Raw genomic sequence first — 18,765 nt, 5'->3', positions numbered from 1 at the left:
TTCTTCTTTCCTTCTACTCTGGGAATAAAATTTTTAACTCTCCATGAGAGTATAGCTGGATATATCTTGGTATACTTTTAGCAAAATTACACAGATGAGCGAATCTTATGCCCCTCAACATCCTGTTCATCAGAGGAGATAGGAAGCAGAGCCACTCCAAAATAGCCCCAGGGTATCTTGACCGTGAGTACACTCAGTTGTGCGGCACTACCCTTGACCTGGCTCCAGCAGTCACACCCTAAATCTCTGTAAATTACACACACATCAAACATACAAAGAATCTCAAAGCAGATTCGCTTTATTTTAATCAACTTTATCTTCATCACTGCCCCAGACTCCAAGACTGCATGCTGTCTCTTCCCTTCTGCTTCTCAAAGGGATAGATTTCTCCCAAATACAGTTTTAAAAATGGCAATCACCTATTTCATCTTTGGTAAGAAGTAATTTGGGTCCTAAATCTCAGATCTTTTTTTTTTTTTTTTAAGGTTTTGTTTATTTTTTGACAGAGAGAGAGAGCACAAGCAGGGGGAGCTGAAGGGGGAGAGGGAGAAGCAGGCTCCCCACTGATCAGGCAGCCTGATGAGGGGCTCGATCCCAGGACCCTCGGATCATGACCTGAGCCAAAGGCAGACGCTTAACCGACTGAGCCACCCAGGCGCCTCTCTCAGAACTTTTATATGATAAACTATAATGATCACTTTTGTATGCTTGCTGCAGTTGATATACACTTTGTAGTTTCAGTGACAGTTGTGATCTGACCTAAGAAGGGCATTGTCTTTGACTGTAGTCTAGTCGGGTCAACTGGGTAAGAATAACCCTTCCATCCATACACCTCAAAGCCTGGTCTAAAGAGCATCCTCTTTTTAAAGATTCCAAATTTAAACCACTTATTGGGCCAACTGGTCGCCTCTAGCTATTAAGAAAAACATAAAATGAAAGCTGCTCTGGAAAAATAATGATGAAACTAATACATAACATGCAATAAGATGTTACGTGAAACAATCACAAAGAATCGCTTTGATTAGAATGGTGAACACACAAAAAAATAACAAAACTGCAATTACCGAGTTCCTTCTATTGTATAACTTCAGAGCCTTATAACCAACAATAACAACACATTTTCCAGTGAGCTACTTATCTCTAAGGCCGGCTGCCTATAGGTAGTGTTATCAGTATTTCTCAATCCTAGGCCTTTTTTGGCTCCTTGAGATGGAAATAAGTCAAGTGTTTGATAAAAAGCAACCTTTAGGAATATTTAAAACAGGTTTTCTCCTCTGCAAAGGAGTAAAAGATTTGAGTCTTCCTAGTTTATGCTGGCAACAACGCAATTGCAAACAGCAGATGGTTACTTGCATATCACAAGTAAGTGGAGAAAAAAAGCTAGTGCTACACCAACTGGGATTGCAGCTCTGGGGAAACTTGTCAATTTCAGCAAAGCTTATGGTGATTGAATGTTTATGAGCGAAGAGGAAAGGAAAAGTGAACGGGAGGCAAAAACTTTAATACAAAAAAAAAAAAAAAAAAAGAGAGAGAGAGAGAGGAAAGGAAAGGTTAATATGGCAGGTGGTCTGGGCTTGTTACTCTTCCCTGAGGAGAGAATAAATGGATTTGATGATTTTGTTACTGCATAATGTGTACAGCATCAGAAGAGTGCAGCATGGACACAGAGTTCTGTAATGAGACAGGGAGAGACTCACCTTGTGTTCACCGCTGAGAATATCTTAACATTTCGTTCTCTGAATGGCTCCCCTCTGCATACACTGTCAAGCCTGTACTCCTTGGCTTAGTTTTCCTTTCTTCTCTGCTGATCCTAGTGGGTTGTTTTTTCTCATCTCATCATTAACCCATACCAATTATACAAACTTATGAATAAATATGTCACCTCTGTGGTGTGTGGCTAATGCTGTAATTTGCTCACAGCTTTCCCTGAACATCCTCATATATGAATAAGATTTGAAACAAATTATAAAGGCTATAGAGTTTATTATATCTCAGGGCAGTTCAGAATAATCTTCCAGAGCTCATTTGATATCTGATGCCCATTTTGTTATTTAATCTGTCTGTTTCCTCATCTGCAAACAAGGATAATTATAGGACCTACCGCAAAGGTTTGTTGTGAATGTGTAAGGAATAAACAAGCGCTGGAAAGAGCAAGCACCCTGTTGGTTACTTGGTGTTACGTTCAGTGTTACCCTGGTAATAGGATTTATCATGTGTGGATAACACTATAGACCATTATTGAGACTTTTCTCTCTTTAAAAACTTCAGTTTCCCTTCTTCTACCCTCCCAGTGTAGTAGATAATTTTTAAAAATAAGAATAGCTAGCATTTAGACTTTATCATGTGCCAGGCTCTATTCTGAGTGCTTTCTAAGTATTCACACATTTCCTTCTCACAAAGAGGCTATGATGAAGCTATTGATATTGATAGTATCCCTATTTTACATGTGAGGAAATAAAGGCACAGAGAAGTGAAACGATTGTCCTGGGATAGCATAGTTACAAACTGGAGGAGCTCAACTTCAGACCCAGGCTGTCTGGCACCAGGGTCCACACCCTTTACCACTTCTCCACATCGCTCTCTCTGCTTATTCCACATTATCCAGTCTCTATGTCTCAGCCCTTCATTCCGTCCCTAACTCAGTTGGCTTCTCACCTGATCTTTGACCTGATGACTTGGCATAGGGCTCTTGTCTTACAATTTTCTCCTCCCTTTCAAGTATCTTCCATCTCTCCCACTTCACTGACTTTTCAGCTGCTTTCCAAACAACCAGATTTCTTTTGTATTTAAAATAAATAAACTCAATACTTGCATTAATATCATCGTGTCTTGGAATATTTAACTTCTCCCTTTTCTGTTTGTATTGAACTTCATGAAGAAAAGATCATGCCAGATGTCAGCCATGGTAACCACATTCTGTTTGTCCCTTCCTTGTCTACTGTCACGGCTCCAGTGGAAGTGCTTTTTGAAAGTCACTGTGATCCAGGAAAATCTAAAGACCTCTCTTGGTTCTTTCCTGTGGGACCTTTGGAAAGACAGCCCACAAAAGCAGCTATTCTTGGCAATGAGTAAATGAGGATAAACACTAGGGGAAACAGTATAAAAGTCTTCCTTAAAAACATTGGTGTTCTTTGTTTTACTTCTATTTTTTTGCTCTTTATGAACTACTCATGATTTCTCAGGACTTAAATGGTTCACTCTTTTATATAAATTTTACCAGTATCTTTGGAATAACTGTTCATCCTCTACATTTAAAGGCTTTTTTTTTTTTTTTTTTTGGTTCATGATTTTGACATTTCCTTAGCATTGTTCTGTTGCCCTAAATTCTAACAATCTTACAAAAAAAAAAAAATCTTTGCAAATAGTGTAGATAATTAGCATAATAATGTCTGGCCCTCCATTTCTTAAAAGAATTAACATTTAAGAACTAGTAGCACAGGCTGACATTAAACTGTAGAAATCTATGGACTTTTCAGATAATAACTAATTTAAAAATATTCATGGTTTGATACATTGTATTGTTTAAAAAGATACCTATATGTACATATAAATACAGATATATAATTAAACATTTTTTTTTTTACATTCCCCAATGATGACTTAGTTCCTGAGTTAAATTCTGCATCTATGGAAGGGTATTTCTTGATTGGACTGGCATTCACGCAATGCCATTTCCTGACTGGGTTTTAGGCTCAGCTTTTTAAGGACATCTTTGTATCCCTCACAATACATAGCACAATGTCTGATATAGAATAAAAGCTCAGTAATTGTTTGTTGAATAAATGCATAAATCCATGGTGGGCTGAAAAGGAATAGGAGAGTATTTTCAGTCTCTCTTCCTTCTCATCCCCATGTTTCATTTAAAAATGATGTGGTATTCCAGGAGAAGAATCCTGGAAGTTGAACTAATAAAATTGATAAACCCCTAGCCAGGGGTATTTTGTCAAATGCTTTTACTGCATCTGTTGAAAGGATCATATGGTTCTTATCCTAAGAAATGGGCAGAAGACATGAATAGACATTTTTCCAAAGAAGACAGGATGTATGGCCAACAGACAAGGGAAAAAATGCTCAATATCACCATCATCAGGGAAATGCAAATCAAAACCATGATGAGATACCACCTCACACTGTCAGAATGGCTAAAATTAACAACATAGGAAACAACACGTGTTAGCAAGTATGTGGAGAAAGGAGAACCCTCTTACACTGTTGGTGGGATTGCAAATTGGTGCAGCTACTATGGAAACAGTATGGGGTTTCCTCAAAAAATTAAATATAGAACTATCCTATGATTTAGCAATTGTACTACTAGATATTTACCCAAAGGATACAAAAATACTGATTCAAATGACCATATGCACCTAATATTTATAGCAGCATTATCAACAATAGCCAAATTATGGAAAGAGCTCAAATGCCCATTGACTGATGAATGGATAAAGAAGAAGTGATTACTCAGCCATCAAAAAGAATGAAATCTTGCTGTTTGCAATGATATGGATGGAGCTAGAGTATATTATGATAAGTGAACTGAGTCAAAGACAAATACCATATGATTTCACTCATATGTGGAATTTAAGAAACAAAACAGATGAACCTAGGGGAAGGGGAAGAAAAGATAGAGATGGAAGCAAACCATAAGAGATTCTTAACTACAGGGAACTGAGGGTTGATGGAGGAGAGGTGGGTGGGGGATGGGCTAAATGCAACTAGTGCCCTAAAGAAAGGCACTTGTGTTGAACACTGGGTGTTATATGTAAGTGGTGAATCACTAAATTCTACTCCTGAAACCAATATTACACTATATATTAACTAACTACAATTTAAATACAAATTAAAAAAAAAAAGAAAATGAAGAAAATAAAAATAAAGGCTCCTCTCAGAAAAATAAAATTAAATTAAATTAAAACTAGAGAGGAAAAAGAAAGTATATGTACACAGTGGTAATATCTTCTCCTTCTACCCAGTTCTGTTCTAGAAACCAGGCTTTTGCCAGGGAACAATAGTTACATAGTCCTAATAATGCAAATGCTGAATGCTTATTTAAACATAATTATTCTAGAACTCCATTGGATTCTGGTATTAGTGTGGGTTCTCTAGAGAAACAGAGCCAGTAGGATGGAGATTTATATATTGCACATATATGACATATTTTTATCAGCAATCGGCTCGCAATTATAGAGACTGACAAATCTCAAGATGTGCAAAGTCAGGAAGCTGTACACCTAGGAGAGCCAATGATAAAGTTCCAGGCTGAAGGCTGAAAGGTTCAAGACCCAGGAAGAGCCAGTTTTTCAGCTGAAATCTAAAGTCGAAAGGTAGGAAAAACCTAACGTTCAAGCCTGAAAGCAGTCAAAATAGGAGGTATTTCACCAAATACCTGGGTACACTGTGGCCAAGTCAAATTGACACAAAAAATTAACCATCACAGATCCTGTCAGAGTGTAGGGTATGTTGGAGAGGAGCTAAGCACATGGGTGGGGAGGGAGGAGTAAAAAAACTAACCAGTTATTAAGCAAGTAGATAATTTAAAATTTTATGAATCAGAAGCTGGCAGCAGAAGCATAATATTTGAAACTCTGTACTAGAATATTCCATAAAAAGAAATGCTATGAACTTAGAACAGTTCCTGGCATATGGTAAGCACTCAATAGATGTCAGATATTACTTTTCAAATATTAGGATGGTTAATTTTATACTCTGTCTTTTATTTTAACTATATTTATATAGTTCATATATAAATTTTTCAGGTGTTCTCAATTTTTAATATTAAGTAATTAATTTATTATGAATTGTGTGGTGAAAATCTAATGTATATGGGATTCTATAAAGAGGATAAAAAGGTTTATAGCCAGTTCCTGCCAAAGCACCATGGTGAATTGTAAAAATATGATAAGCATTCCAGTCATGGTTAGTTGTAGTACTTTATAAAATAAATTAATTAACTGCCCTATAAAGAAATTTAACTATCATTCATTTTTTTCCTATTAGATAAAGTACTTTTTAAAACTTTTAGCAGATAGCAATTGTTATTAAAATAACTCTTCAGAGATTTAAAACAAACTATTAATATAGTTATATATATAATATATATGGGAGCAATTTAAATGTGATAATAATAATATAGTGTTATTTGCCTCAGAAACAGTATTACTAGCCACAACTAAAACAAAAAGCAACAACCATAATTTCCACTGCTCAGCATTGTAAAATAAGTCATTTCCAGGCTAGTTTTATGCTGTTTCAGGCGCGGTGCTAAGTTCTTTATATGAATTTTAGCTTTTAATCTTCCCAGCATGCACAGAAGGCAGATTGATAATTCTAATTTTTAAAGCAACAGAATTGAGGCTTACAGAATAAGAATGGCAACTTGATAATATGGTTTATCTCTCTGCCCTTCTAAAACCCCACTAAAATTAAAACAGGCACTAGAGGGAAATAAAAAAACAGAAGTCTATCTATTATAAGAAATGCCCGGGGTGCCTGTGTGGCTCAGTTGTTAAGCATCTGCCTTCGGCTCAGGTCATGATCCCAGGGTCTTGGGATCGAGCCCCACATCAGGCTCCCTGCTCAGCAGGAAGCCTGCTTCTCTCCCTCCCGCTCCCCCTGCTTGTGTTCCCTCTCTCACTGTCTCTCTCTCTGTCAAAAAATAAATAAAATCTTAAAAAAAAAAAAAAAAAGAAATGCCCAAGAAAATGCAATTGAACATCAGTCCATCAGTTTAACAACATCAGTTTCTGGTAGTGAGAGATTTAGGGGAAAGATTTGACATTATGTGTGCTAGAATTCTATTTCCCTTTCCACTCTTCCAAAGTGAGGGACTCTTTAAAAGAACTCTGACAGTTTACATTATATTTCTGAAAAGAACCATGATTGGTATGTACCATCACTCTCAAAAAGAGCTTTTGAACAAAAGTCTAGCTGAAGAAGCCCGAGGAAGCAATATATAAGTTGGTGTGCTAGTATAATTTAATAATCACCAGACACTACCCCTGCTCCTGGTCCTGCCTCCCCCCAAATTTTTTAAAAGCTCTGATTTGTAGCATTTGCCCATTTCCACTATGTAAATATTCCCACTGTGGTGGATTTCAAGTTACCACCATGCAGTCTCTGAACACAGAATTGGAAATTGACGCAGTCTGCTTTCTTGAGCCCTAGCAGCAAGCTGCATTCCTGTAGCAAGCATTATTTTGCAACATTAAAGCTCCAGCAGGGGATAATGTCAGAGGAAAAAGCATCCCATGGAAGAAAAAAGCCAGCATCCCATACAAAGACCCAACATTAAGTCACAACCAAATCCATCAGGTAAGGCCTGTTTTTGCCCTTTCACCAATCCTCTACTCCCCAGTACCTGACACTGTGGAGACCAGAAATGTGAAGTAAGAAGTGCCAGAGAGTGAGGTAAGAAGTGTATCAAAAGAAAAAAAGAAGGAATGAACTCAATCATGACTTTCTTCCCCAGTGCAGCCTGTGACATGTGTGAGCTTAAGTAGGAGAGAAATTTAAATGGGATAGTGGTCTGTATTTTTATGAGAAAGGCCTACATTTTTTGGTTATTTAAATGTTTTCTAAAAACCATGGAATCTACCCAACTTCATCTAGGAAAAGGAAACCAAAACAACAAATCTTCAGATAGAATCCAACAAATCTTCAGGTAAATGCTGGAGTGCCTGGCTGGCTCAGTTGGTTGAACATGTGCCTCTTGATTTCAGGGTTATGAGTTCGAGCCCCACATTGGATGTGGAGATTACTTAGAAAAAGAAAGTAAAAATCTAAAAAAAAAAAAAAAAATCTTTTTAGATTGTTTTCAAGCTGAAAAGAATTCTTTTTAGATTCTTTTTAGATTCTTTTTGGAATTCTTTTTAGATTCTTTTCAAACCTGAAAAGAATTCTTTCACCTTTTGGTAGAGGTGAAAAAGAATAGAGTTGTGCGACCTGTGCCCAACCTAGTCTAACTGGTTCAATTCATTGGTTTTATAATATAGGAACTCAAGCAAGAATAAATGTCTAGCAGAGATATAATTTTAATAAAGAAAAGCCCAGGCTTACCTGAGCTATGCTCTGCTATTACAATACATTGTCAGAATTAATCACTCCCTCTGACCCCCCAGTGTAGGTTATTCATCCTATAAAGCTCTTATTTAGCACAGTCTTCCTTGGGTTTCCTCTTGACTACCTAATCTCTGACTGTGAGCAATTAGGGGGGTTAGAATCAGGGTGTGTTTACTTTTCGTATCCTTGCACTGCTTGGAACAAGGTATACTTTTACCTGTATGTAGTTGTGGACTGTAAGGTACTCGAGAAACCTTTGCTGCCTTCAGTAGATTGAAAAGATTCTTTGTTCTTGGTATGGAATTCATTTGCTCAACAAGTCATTTTATTTTGACAGTATAAAGGTCAACTTAATCCCAATTTCAGTCAATAAAGTCACAAATCTCACTCAATTAAGACGAAAACTAATGACATTTTATTACCGAGTGTGGAAAATTCACAGCTCATACAAACCTGAAAATCAACAGAAGTTGGAAAGAGCACAGTTAAATGGTAGATACTCTGAATCCTTAACTCTAACACCATAAAAATATTCAACCCTTCTGAAGAATGCTTTCCTCTTGGAATTTTATGCCATAAAAAGAATAGCTTCTTAACTGCATGTGTAATATGTGTCATATTTTAAAAACTACAAAGAGAAATGTTGTCAGACATTCTATAATTTTTGTAAATTAATATTAAATACATGTTAGTTACTATTTTGTGGTAACCAAGGAGAAGAACACTCTTTAAAAATTCGCTGGGACAAAGTCTGTTAGCTCTTAAATTCATTCTGTGGTCTAAAGTCTGAGTCATTTTCCCTGCATAGTGGGCTTATTCTTGATCACATCTATTTTGGAATTTCCTAATTCATGCTCTCAATGTACTTCCCTCCCAAACTTCCTACGAGCGTAGCTTTCCACAACTCAGTTGACAGTAACATTATCACTTTATTGTTGTTCTGGCCAAAAACATTAGCATCATTCATGAGTCCTTTGCGCACACTTCACATTTATTCTGCCAGGAATCTTGCTCACTCTACCCAAAAATATATGTGGAATCTGACCTTTTTACTAGGTCCAAACTACTATCTGAAAGAGTTACAAAACTGATACTCCTATTTCTACCTTACCCTTTTACCATTCTTTTTTCTTTCATGATAAACATTACCTTCTTACAAAGAAATATTAGTCACTTTCTAAAAATTATATTTTATTCTTCAATGGCTATCTCTTCTACCAAAATGAAAGTTCCACTTTCATTTTGGTAGAAAGGACAGCATCTTTCTCTCTTTTTTGTTGACTTATGTATCAGTGTTCCTCAAAACAGAAGCTGGCTTACAGTAGGCACTCTTTAAATATTTGTTGAATGAATAAATACTTTTATATATATATATATATATGTATGTGTGTGGTTATGTATACATATGCATACATATATATGTGTACAAGCATGTATGTATGTGCATTATTTGTATTACAATTTATTCTTTTGGTGGACTGATTGCAAGTATATTATTTTGGATCTTATTAAAAACATAATATTTATTCTTTCAAAATTCCATTCTACAAAAAAATCATGGCTTAACTTATATCTATAAATTTTAAATCAGCACTTTTAATGAAGACAACAGAAAATTAGCACTCAAAGACTTTGAGGAAATGAGAGGAATGGACTTATGTTGCCTCTGAATATATCCACAAAAAAAAACCCAGCATGTTGCTTGTGTTATTTAACAGAAACTTGAGTAGACTAACCTCCTCATTCAAAAATATTTTTTGAATATGTACTGTGTGCATGTTTTTGTAAATTGTTCTGTGTTTGTATGCACACAAAAATGAATGAGACACAGACATTGCTCTTAAAGCCCTAATAAATATTTGATTTTTATTTAATGTAAAAATAATTATAATATGTGAGTCATACTGTTAACTCAGTCATTAGTCTACCAGGAGCATATACATAGTGTTATAGCTACTCAAAAAAGGAGAGATAAACACAGAGTTTTGTGTTTTTATCTCCTTATTGTGCTGCTGTGAGAAGAGAAAGGAAATTTTTTTCAAATTGGAAAAGTTTTCTTTCTGTTTTGAAATAAAGTATCTGTAAAAGTCTATTAAAATTTCATACGGCAACTAAGGACATTTTGGAGGTATCTTTTTTTAATTTCAAAGCTATTTCACTTTGAAACATGAAATGGTTAAATTTTTATAACATGAGGGACTACAGAGCTTTGTTTTTATTGAACATTGTATTATGGTTATTTCAATAAAAAACATCCAAACCAGACACTAATTAGCTATATATCAAAAGGGTCATCCATATGAAAAGAATTTTAAATACCCCTGGAATTAAGGTAATTTATGTTTATGATTAAATGTAGGAATAATTAGCCCATCCCTAAATTATAGAATGAAGAATATAAATTCATGTTACAGAAGCAATGATCCCAGGTAGCATTTACATTTAACTATAAAAAACACAGTGAAATACATTTGCATTTTTGAAAGCTGGTCTAATTATTCTTGACTCAAAATTCATAGTTAATCCACTTGGCAATTTCTGAGTATAAATTTTATTCATTTGTTCCTTAAAATATCTATTTCTAGAAGAGAAAAAAAACAGATATGCCTAAGATATGCTTTTCTCCCCAATATGACAAATCTCATAAATTCAGAATATTTGGAAAGTTTTCCCTAATTCTGTTTTTTCCCTGTCCCAATAGAATATGACCCACTTCCCTAGTATTTATTCTTCTTTTATTCTTGACATTTTACCTCCAACCTCTTTTACAAATTTCCCTGAGTTTACTACCCATATGACTTTGTTTTTATTTTTTTTCTAAATTCATCTTATGTTCTGTTACATATTAATACATCCATAAGCTTTTAGATTTAGAAGAGTGAAAACTCTTATCTATTACACTGACATCATCTATAAAAATCCAGTGGTGTGCTGGTATACTGGATCTCAAAAGAAAAAAAAAATACTAATTTATACTGTTTGCCAATTTCTCTAGTGTAAATATTCCCAGTTTGTTGATTTCAAGTTACCAAACCAGCTGGCAAAATTCCTAAATATTTAAGAATAGGCTTTCACACGCTGGTAGCTGCCAACTCAGGCACATGCTGCAGATATTCAACTATCTCTATTTGGAATATTTTAAATTACCTGTAACTACTTCACGAAGTAGCCCATGTATTGCTGGACAGTTCAAGTTTAAAAAAAAAAAAAAAATCTCTTATGTTGGCCCAACATATTTTCCCATGAAATTTGTCCCTGGATTGGCATTAATCACAATTCAAAAGCTATACAATGTAAATAGAAACCCTTTGCCATATGACAGTCATTCAGACTTTAAGGAAGCTTCTGTGAGTGTCTTTTCTCCTAGGTTAAACACAGTTCCTTCTAACTGTTCATATCTGAGGGTTTCCATAGTCTTTAACAACTGATCTTATTCCTGGGCTGTACTGTAATTAACTGTCAATGGGGTCTAGACATTAACACGTAACTCCAGATGTGGTCTGGCTAAAGTAAGGAGTCAAAGAATTATTAATTTTCTTTCCCTGGCCACTATAATTTTTTTAGTACAGTTTGAGGATTCATTAGATATTTTTGGCTGCCACATCACACAGTTGGCTTGCATAGAATTGTAAAACCAACTTTATCCACCCAGGTGTTTGTTTTTACCTAAAAAGCAGTTAAGCCAGTTTTCGATCATTCTGTGCTTGTCCAACTAATTTCTGAACCTAGGTGTAAGAGTTTACATTAATACCTCTTACATTCCATCCTATTAATTAAGCTCTTCTTTTCAAACAATACAATTGAATCCATAGCCTATCAACTCTTTCCATTTTTGTGTTTGTGGTATTTTCAGGTATAAAAGTATGCTTTCCCTCTTTTCACTCAAACTAAAAATAATCTAAAATGGTAAAGATGATAAAAATGAATTGAATGCCTTTCTATAGGAAGCAGCATATGGAAAAACCTGAACTTTAGATCTTTTCATTTTCTCTTGTTCCCTGTTCCTTCCCTCTCGTCCATCATTCTGAAATGAGGAGCTGTAGCCCAGAAAACACAATTATCATCTGGAAGGACTTAATTCCAAGTGTATCTTTGTCTCCAAAATTATTTTTTCAGTTAAAGAGATGACAGCTGCACCTGTATGATCCAAACTCCCTGCCCCAAATCCTTCGGGCTTCAAAGTTACTAGAGATATAATTCATGTTCCTTTCTGAGCTATCACTCATTTTCTCATGACTCAGCAGAAGGAAACAGCTTGAGCTTTTTCTAGGTTTTGGCAGATTCCTCCTTATCTCAGATAAGAATTTCTTAGAAGATAACACCTTTCCCAATAAACTGTGGAGAAAGTTTATATAACCAACTCTCTGTACTTCAAAGAAAATCACTAGTGCTAATTATAAGTCTTTTCTCCAGGAAACAAAACTATTTTTTCTGTACAAATCAGGATCTGTCTTAATCATCTTACATCTCACAAAGGACTGAAATCACTTAACAGGTTTTTGTTAATGTGTTTACATATGCATCTTTTTTTAAAAGATTTATTTATTTGAGAGAGAGTGCGCCCAGGCGCCTGCACGCATAAAGGGAGGGGAGTGAAGGGGAAGGTCAGAGGGAGATGGAGAGAGAGTGTCAAGCCAACTCCGCACTGAGTGTGGAGCCCTACAGGGGGCTGGATCCCACGACCCTGAGATCACGAACAGACAAAACTAAGAGTCAAACCCTTAATTGACTGCACCACCCAGGCGCCCTGACATATGCATTTTAAGTGAGAATTTTCTCAAGGGGCTAACTGATATAGTAATGTGATTATAAGATTAATTAAAATCTCTCTGGACACATTGCTGTTTCTGTATTGAAATAACAACCATTTTCTCCATCATTCCCCAATGAATTAGATACCAGGAAATAATTTTATCTTGCATTCTTACATTCCAACTCCTATTTTAACAACCCACTGCCCTTCTCACATGTAACTTGCTCCTTCTTACTTTTTGGTTTTATTGCTTCCAATTAGATGTTTCTTTCTGTCCTTATTTTATCGATTTGTGTTTCTCATATCAAACTCAAGCTCCCAACAAAGCTTTTAATCATACCTGACCTTAATCAATCCTTTCTATGCATTCCCTCGAGCACTGAAGTACCCAGTGTGATGCACACTAAATCAAACATATTAATATGTTGTGGATATATTAGTGCTCATTATTTTCAAATCTCTTTTGCATGCTTCCCCCGTTATATGACAACTTCTTACAGGGTCGGGATGTGGTCAATCTCACCATATAACTTCCTGCTCAGAACACTTCCAGGGCCTTTGTGATAAAGTGAGAATGCCTTAGAACAGGATATGAAGCTTCTGACTTCTCTCCAGGCTCAACAGGATACACGGCTCCTCATGTCCTAGTCTCCTGAGGTGCTCCATAAAGTTCCCAGAAGTTACTATTTCACATTTAGTGTGCTCTTGCTGCTTCCTGGAATGGCCAAAATTTCTGCCCAGTTTGGAAGAAAATTTCTTCACCTTTAAGGGTCAGGCTCAGCTCAAGTATCCTACCTATCCGGAGGAAATCCAGCCCTCACCTCTGTGGCCCTCTCTCCTACTCAATTCTCTTTCCCACCAGTGATGCAGTTCTGTAGGTGGTAGCTGATAGAGCACAGGCTTTAAAGTCACATAGACTGGTGTGAACCTAGTTCTACCACTTTCAAGTTGTGGGCCTTCTGTCAAGTTATTTAAGGATCCTAAACCTCAGTCTCCTCATTTGTCAGTGGGCAAAAGTTCCCCTTCCTAGGGTGGTTGTAAGGATTAAATGAGTAATGCATTTGAGGTGCTTAGCAGTGAGGCTGGCACAGAGTGAGCCCCCAATAAATGGCAGCTTTTATTGGACCATAAGGTCCTTGAGACCAGGTCATCTATGAAATCAAGTGCCTAATGCTTAGTAAGTACTCAGGAAATGGTTACTGAATAATGAAAGTGAGCACCTCTACCACCAGGGAGCAAGGTATCCCCGGGGTGAGGATAAGATTAAGAGGAAGTAAGAGGTAGATTATTTAAATCTTTTTTCATTTTAGCTTGCCGTACTTTAGACCTCACCTACAAAAGATTTTTACTAGCCTTTCAGCACATTTATATGTGAGGGATATTTGAGCTATGGCTAAAATTTATATGCAGAAGAGTGGGAAAGTTAGTATGAAAAATAAAAATTCTAATTAAGAATATTTTTAGAGTTTAATGAGACCCAAAGCCTTTTTTACAGGTAGTTACTCTTCCATTAATTTTCAGATCTATGAAATGGTAGAAGGGAAGCATTAGGATGTTCATATGACAAGTTCCTTAATCAAAACACATGGCAGTTGCAATTTCAAAAGGCCATTGTAAAAATCAGTATAGTTGTTTATATGACAAACTTTTTGATGTGTTATAAATTGAAGCAGGCTTAAGTGAACAATGACATTCAAAAATACTAGTTTACTATTGGGAGAATGTTTATAGGTAAAAAGTAACCAATTATATTTAATTCTGAAAGACAAAAATACTAGCAACTGCACATTCGGAAACAAGTCTATTCGTTTCCACAAAATCTCTCCTACAGTGGATATTCTTTACTTTTTACTTATACGTTGAATAGCTTCCTAATGGTTTTTTCCAGCTTCAATTTTTTTTATTATTGTTTATGAACATTTGGAATTATATTTAAAAACAAAACAAAACACCACAAATACCACTGTTACAGTTAGAGGCCCTCTTGGGTCTCTACAATGATACTGAGCGTGCTCACAACGGGTTCCCATTATTTAGTCTTAAACAACCGTCTTTAAAAGAAGGAAGAAAAAACTTGTCCCACTACCATTTCACTTGTTTTAATGTTTCTTCACAAATGGTAAAAAATACTGAAGTACAGACAAGGAATAATCATAATACTGTGGCCAACATTATAAATGTGGAATTATAAATTTAAAACATTTTCTGGTTTAAAAATAAATCTGTAGTCAAAACAGCCGTGCAGGGTCTCTGCGTCTAGTAGGGCTGGTCTCTGCGGTCCTGACAGTGCTCACTTTAATCCATTTTTCCAGGTCCTCCACGACCGCCTCTTCTTCCTCCCATCTGTTCCATCAAAGGTCCAGGGAGCCCACCAGGGCCGCCCCATCTTCCTCCACTAAAGTGACCTCGGTCCATGCCCCGGCCACCATGGAAGCCCCCTTTGTCTCCACCATGACCACCTCTGAACATCCCACCCCAACCATCGCAGTCCATGGGGCCACCTCTTCCTCCCTGCATGCCACCAGAGCTGCTTCTGCCACGGTCACCACCCAGGGGTGGAAAGGGTGGTTGGAAGGAAGCCTTCAAGCTTTGGAGCCTTAACATTGGTTGCATTCTGTTCTCCAGGGGAAGTTCTGGTTTCCACACCCTGGACTGGGGCACTGCCAGTCTCCAGCTCGGTGCTGGACGTTTCCTCCTCCGGCTGGGTTCCCTCTGGAACCTTGGGGCCCTCTTCGGGGAAAGCCACCCCTGTTTCCTCCATGGCCTCCCATGTGACCCATTGGGGCCCCCAGGACCTCCTTGGCTCCCCGGACCTCCACGGAGTTGCTGCAGCATCCCTCTGCCCTTACGGGGAGGCATACCACCCTGCATGCTGTGCATCAGAGGCTTCTTCCTAGCAAGAGAAACCTTAAATTTGCTCCCTTGAAAATCTTTCCCATCAAAGCACTCCATGGCAATCTTGGCAGTTGGTGGGTCTTCACAGGACACTGCAGCATCACCTTGAGGCTTTCTTGTTTCCTTGTCCAAGTAGATCTGGATAGTGGGTTGTCCGTTTCTCTTATTCATCTTAACAACTCCATACTGCTTAATGAAGTCTGCCAGATCATCTAGAGTCCCATTGTCATTTAAGCCTTGCACATAAATTGCACTGTTGTCAGAGTCTTCATCTGGATCTACAGGTGGGCCTAGATCAAGATCTGGTCCTTCGACCAAGGGCCCACCAGGCATATTGAAGTCACTTCGCTCTCCAACACCCATCCCACTGCATCCTCCTTCCTGCCCACCTCTGCTCATGCCTCCACGATCAAATCCCCCTCTTCCCCTGCCCCATTATCAGGGCCACTCATACTCTGATTCTCTCCTGGTCCAGAAAATCCTCCAGGCTCCTGCCCATAAACACCCATGCTGCTGGGGTGGTCCTGTCAGAATGAACTCTGCTGCCCATAGCTGCTGCTCTGTTGGCTATACTGACTTGGAGCCTGGCTGTGGGATCCAGTTTGGGGGGATGGGGGGAGATAATAGCGGGCAGCTGCTGCCCCTAGCTGCTTTGTTGACCATAGCTACTCTGCTATCCATAGCTGCTGGGCTGCCCATAGGTGTTCTGCTGAGAGGAACTGCTCTGATCATAACTAGTTGGCTGTGCAGAGGAACAGCTGGTAGGAAGATAAGATGGTGGTACCCTGACTGGCTGCAAGGGGTAGCTCCCAGGTACCTGAGGATAACTATAGTTACTCTGTCTGTATCCTAGGCTGTGCTGGTTGTAACCTCCTGTGCTAGACTGAGGTTGACTAGTCTCAGCAGATTTGTTACCATCCTGCAGTTTTGCAGGTTCAGTGGCTGCCGGCTGCTGCCCATAGGCTGGGTAAGCAGGCTGACTGCCGTATGCAGACTGAGCTGCCTAGGAGGCCTGGGTGGTAGTGACCGTAGCAGTGGTGGTATCATGAGCACCAGTGCCGTCCCCCTGGACAAACTGACTGTATGCCTAGGGTGGGTGGAGGGGGGCAGTTGGAGTAGTATAACCAGCAGGATGCTGTCCATAAGAAGTTGCCTAGGCGGTCTGCCCATAAGTCACAGTTATCTGAGTCTGGGTATAGCTGACATCAGTGGGCTGTCCATAGGTTCCATAACTTTGCTGCCCATATGCCTGGGTGGTCTGTGCATGTTCTTGAGTGGACTGGGCAGTGTATCCACTGCAGCCTTGCTGGGCTGCAGCTTGACTGTAGGTACTGTAATCTGTGGACACCTTTTTCTCTCCTTCCTTCTCGATCTCTCCTTTTCCAGCTTTAATCTTGACCTACCATAACAACTCCTTTGAAAATTGGCCAATATAATCTATCTAAAGCATAGTTCTGATCACATGCCATCTCCACTCATTAATTTTTAGATGACAGGCATTCTTGAAAATTGCAAAGTGATTAAAAAACTTTAATCAAGTTGAATTTTCTCAAAAGAAGTAAAAATGATAGAAATCCAAGAAAGAAATCCTTTGTGTTTTTTTTACATGTTACATGAATCTGAATAAAATATTAATATTTACAGAGAAAAGTGAAACTTCAGACAGCATTAGTCTATAACCATGAATTTATTATCCTGCTTCTCCATTATAAATTTCTTTTTATATTCAAATGTCTGCCATGATTTTTCATATTTAGTTTTTTCTCACATTATACTGGCATTGATCTGGTTGTGTTTTCACTATGGTAAAGCAAGTTGATAGCAATAACACATTCTTGTTTGCTTTGTGTATGATGAGCCCCATTTTTCCTTTGTGTTGGTGGCCTTTTAATAGTTATCAGAGATCTTCTTTTGAAATGAAAGGATTTTTTTTTTTAGTTTTGATTTAATCTAAAATAAAGATTAAAAGAAAAAAATAACTTGGGATAACTCTACATTCATAAGCCAAGCATCTGAACAAGTGAATTCAGTGTCCTTTGGGAAGGTCAGTTCCACTTAGGAAGTCACCTGTCATCTTGCTCAGTACTTATCTTGCTTCCTTTATTTGCAGGGATACTGAAATGAGTTCCTACAAAGGACAAATGCTTAATACTCAAATGATGGGATCTCTTAGTTTTTGAATTTCTCTTATTAATCTGAGTAAACATTTTAAAGAAAGGAATACATCTCATCTCACCACAGTGTTTCTTTTTTTTTTTAAAGATTTTATTTATTTATTTGACACAGAGGGAGAGAGAGAGAGAGAATGAGAGAGAGATCACAAGCAGGGTGGGGGGCATGGGCAGAGGGAAAGGGAGAAGGAGGCTCCCGGCCAAGCAGGGAGCCTGATGCAGGGCTCGATCCCAGGACCCAGGGTCATGACCTGAGCCAAAGGCAGACACTTAACCGACTGAGCCACCCAGGCACCCCTCACCACAGTATTTCAAAAAGCATATCAATTAATCATCCATAAATGAAAGGCAGGTATATAGCATTGGGATTCTTATATTCTACCTTGCATTCTACATACGGTTATGCATTTCATTCTCTCCTAGTTGATCTGGAGCTCCTGTAGATAAAATACCTGCCTTGTCTATTTCTTTTAGCACTGACAGAACATAATACATTGCTTTACTCATCAGAGTAGGTACATAAAAAATGTTTATTGAGTCAAATTGTATTTGATTAAATTTCATGACAGGATAGCTATTTTGAAGAGAGGGAAGATGTATTTATCGGAATTGTTGTTTTGTGATTATACACTGCAACATTCATTAAAAGGTCCAAGCAACTTATATTTAGAAATGAATATGCCAAGCAACATTACCCTTGATTAACAAAAATTCCTCTACTGAAATTTCACCACTCTAGTAGAAAATGGGGAGTTTCATTGTTGGCAAGAAACATTCACATAGAAACCAAATGATGAGAAATATCCAGCACCTGCTGCCTTTAGGCAACTCTAAATTAAAGCTTTCTATGTTTAGACATACTACACATCTAGATAGCTAAAGTGTAAAATT

At 37.7% G+C, this 18,765-nt stretch overlaps 1 pseudogene; it reads right to left on the bottom strand.

The window, feature by feature from the left end:
• Positions 1 to 15,064: 15,064 nt before the first annotated feature.
• Positions 15,065 to 16,166, bottom strand: LOC117998547 (annotated as a pseudogene).
• Positions 16,167 to 18,765: the final 2,599 nt, after the last annotated feature.

This window comes from Mirounga leonina, unplaced genomic scaffold (assembly GCF_011800145.1).
Source record: "Mirounga leonina isolate KUSES-001 unplaced genomic scaffold, KU_Mleo_1.0 Mir_418, whole genome shotgun sequence".
Classification (NCBI taxonomy): domain Eukaryota; kingdom Metazoa; phylum Chordata; class Mammalia; order Carnivora; family Phocidae; genus Mirounga; species Mirounga leonina.
Note: the sequence above shows the minus strand (reverse complement) of the source record. Positions and strands in the feature narration are given on the sequence as shown.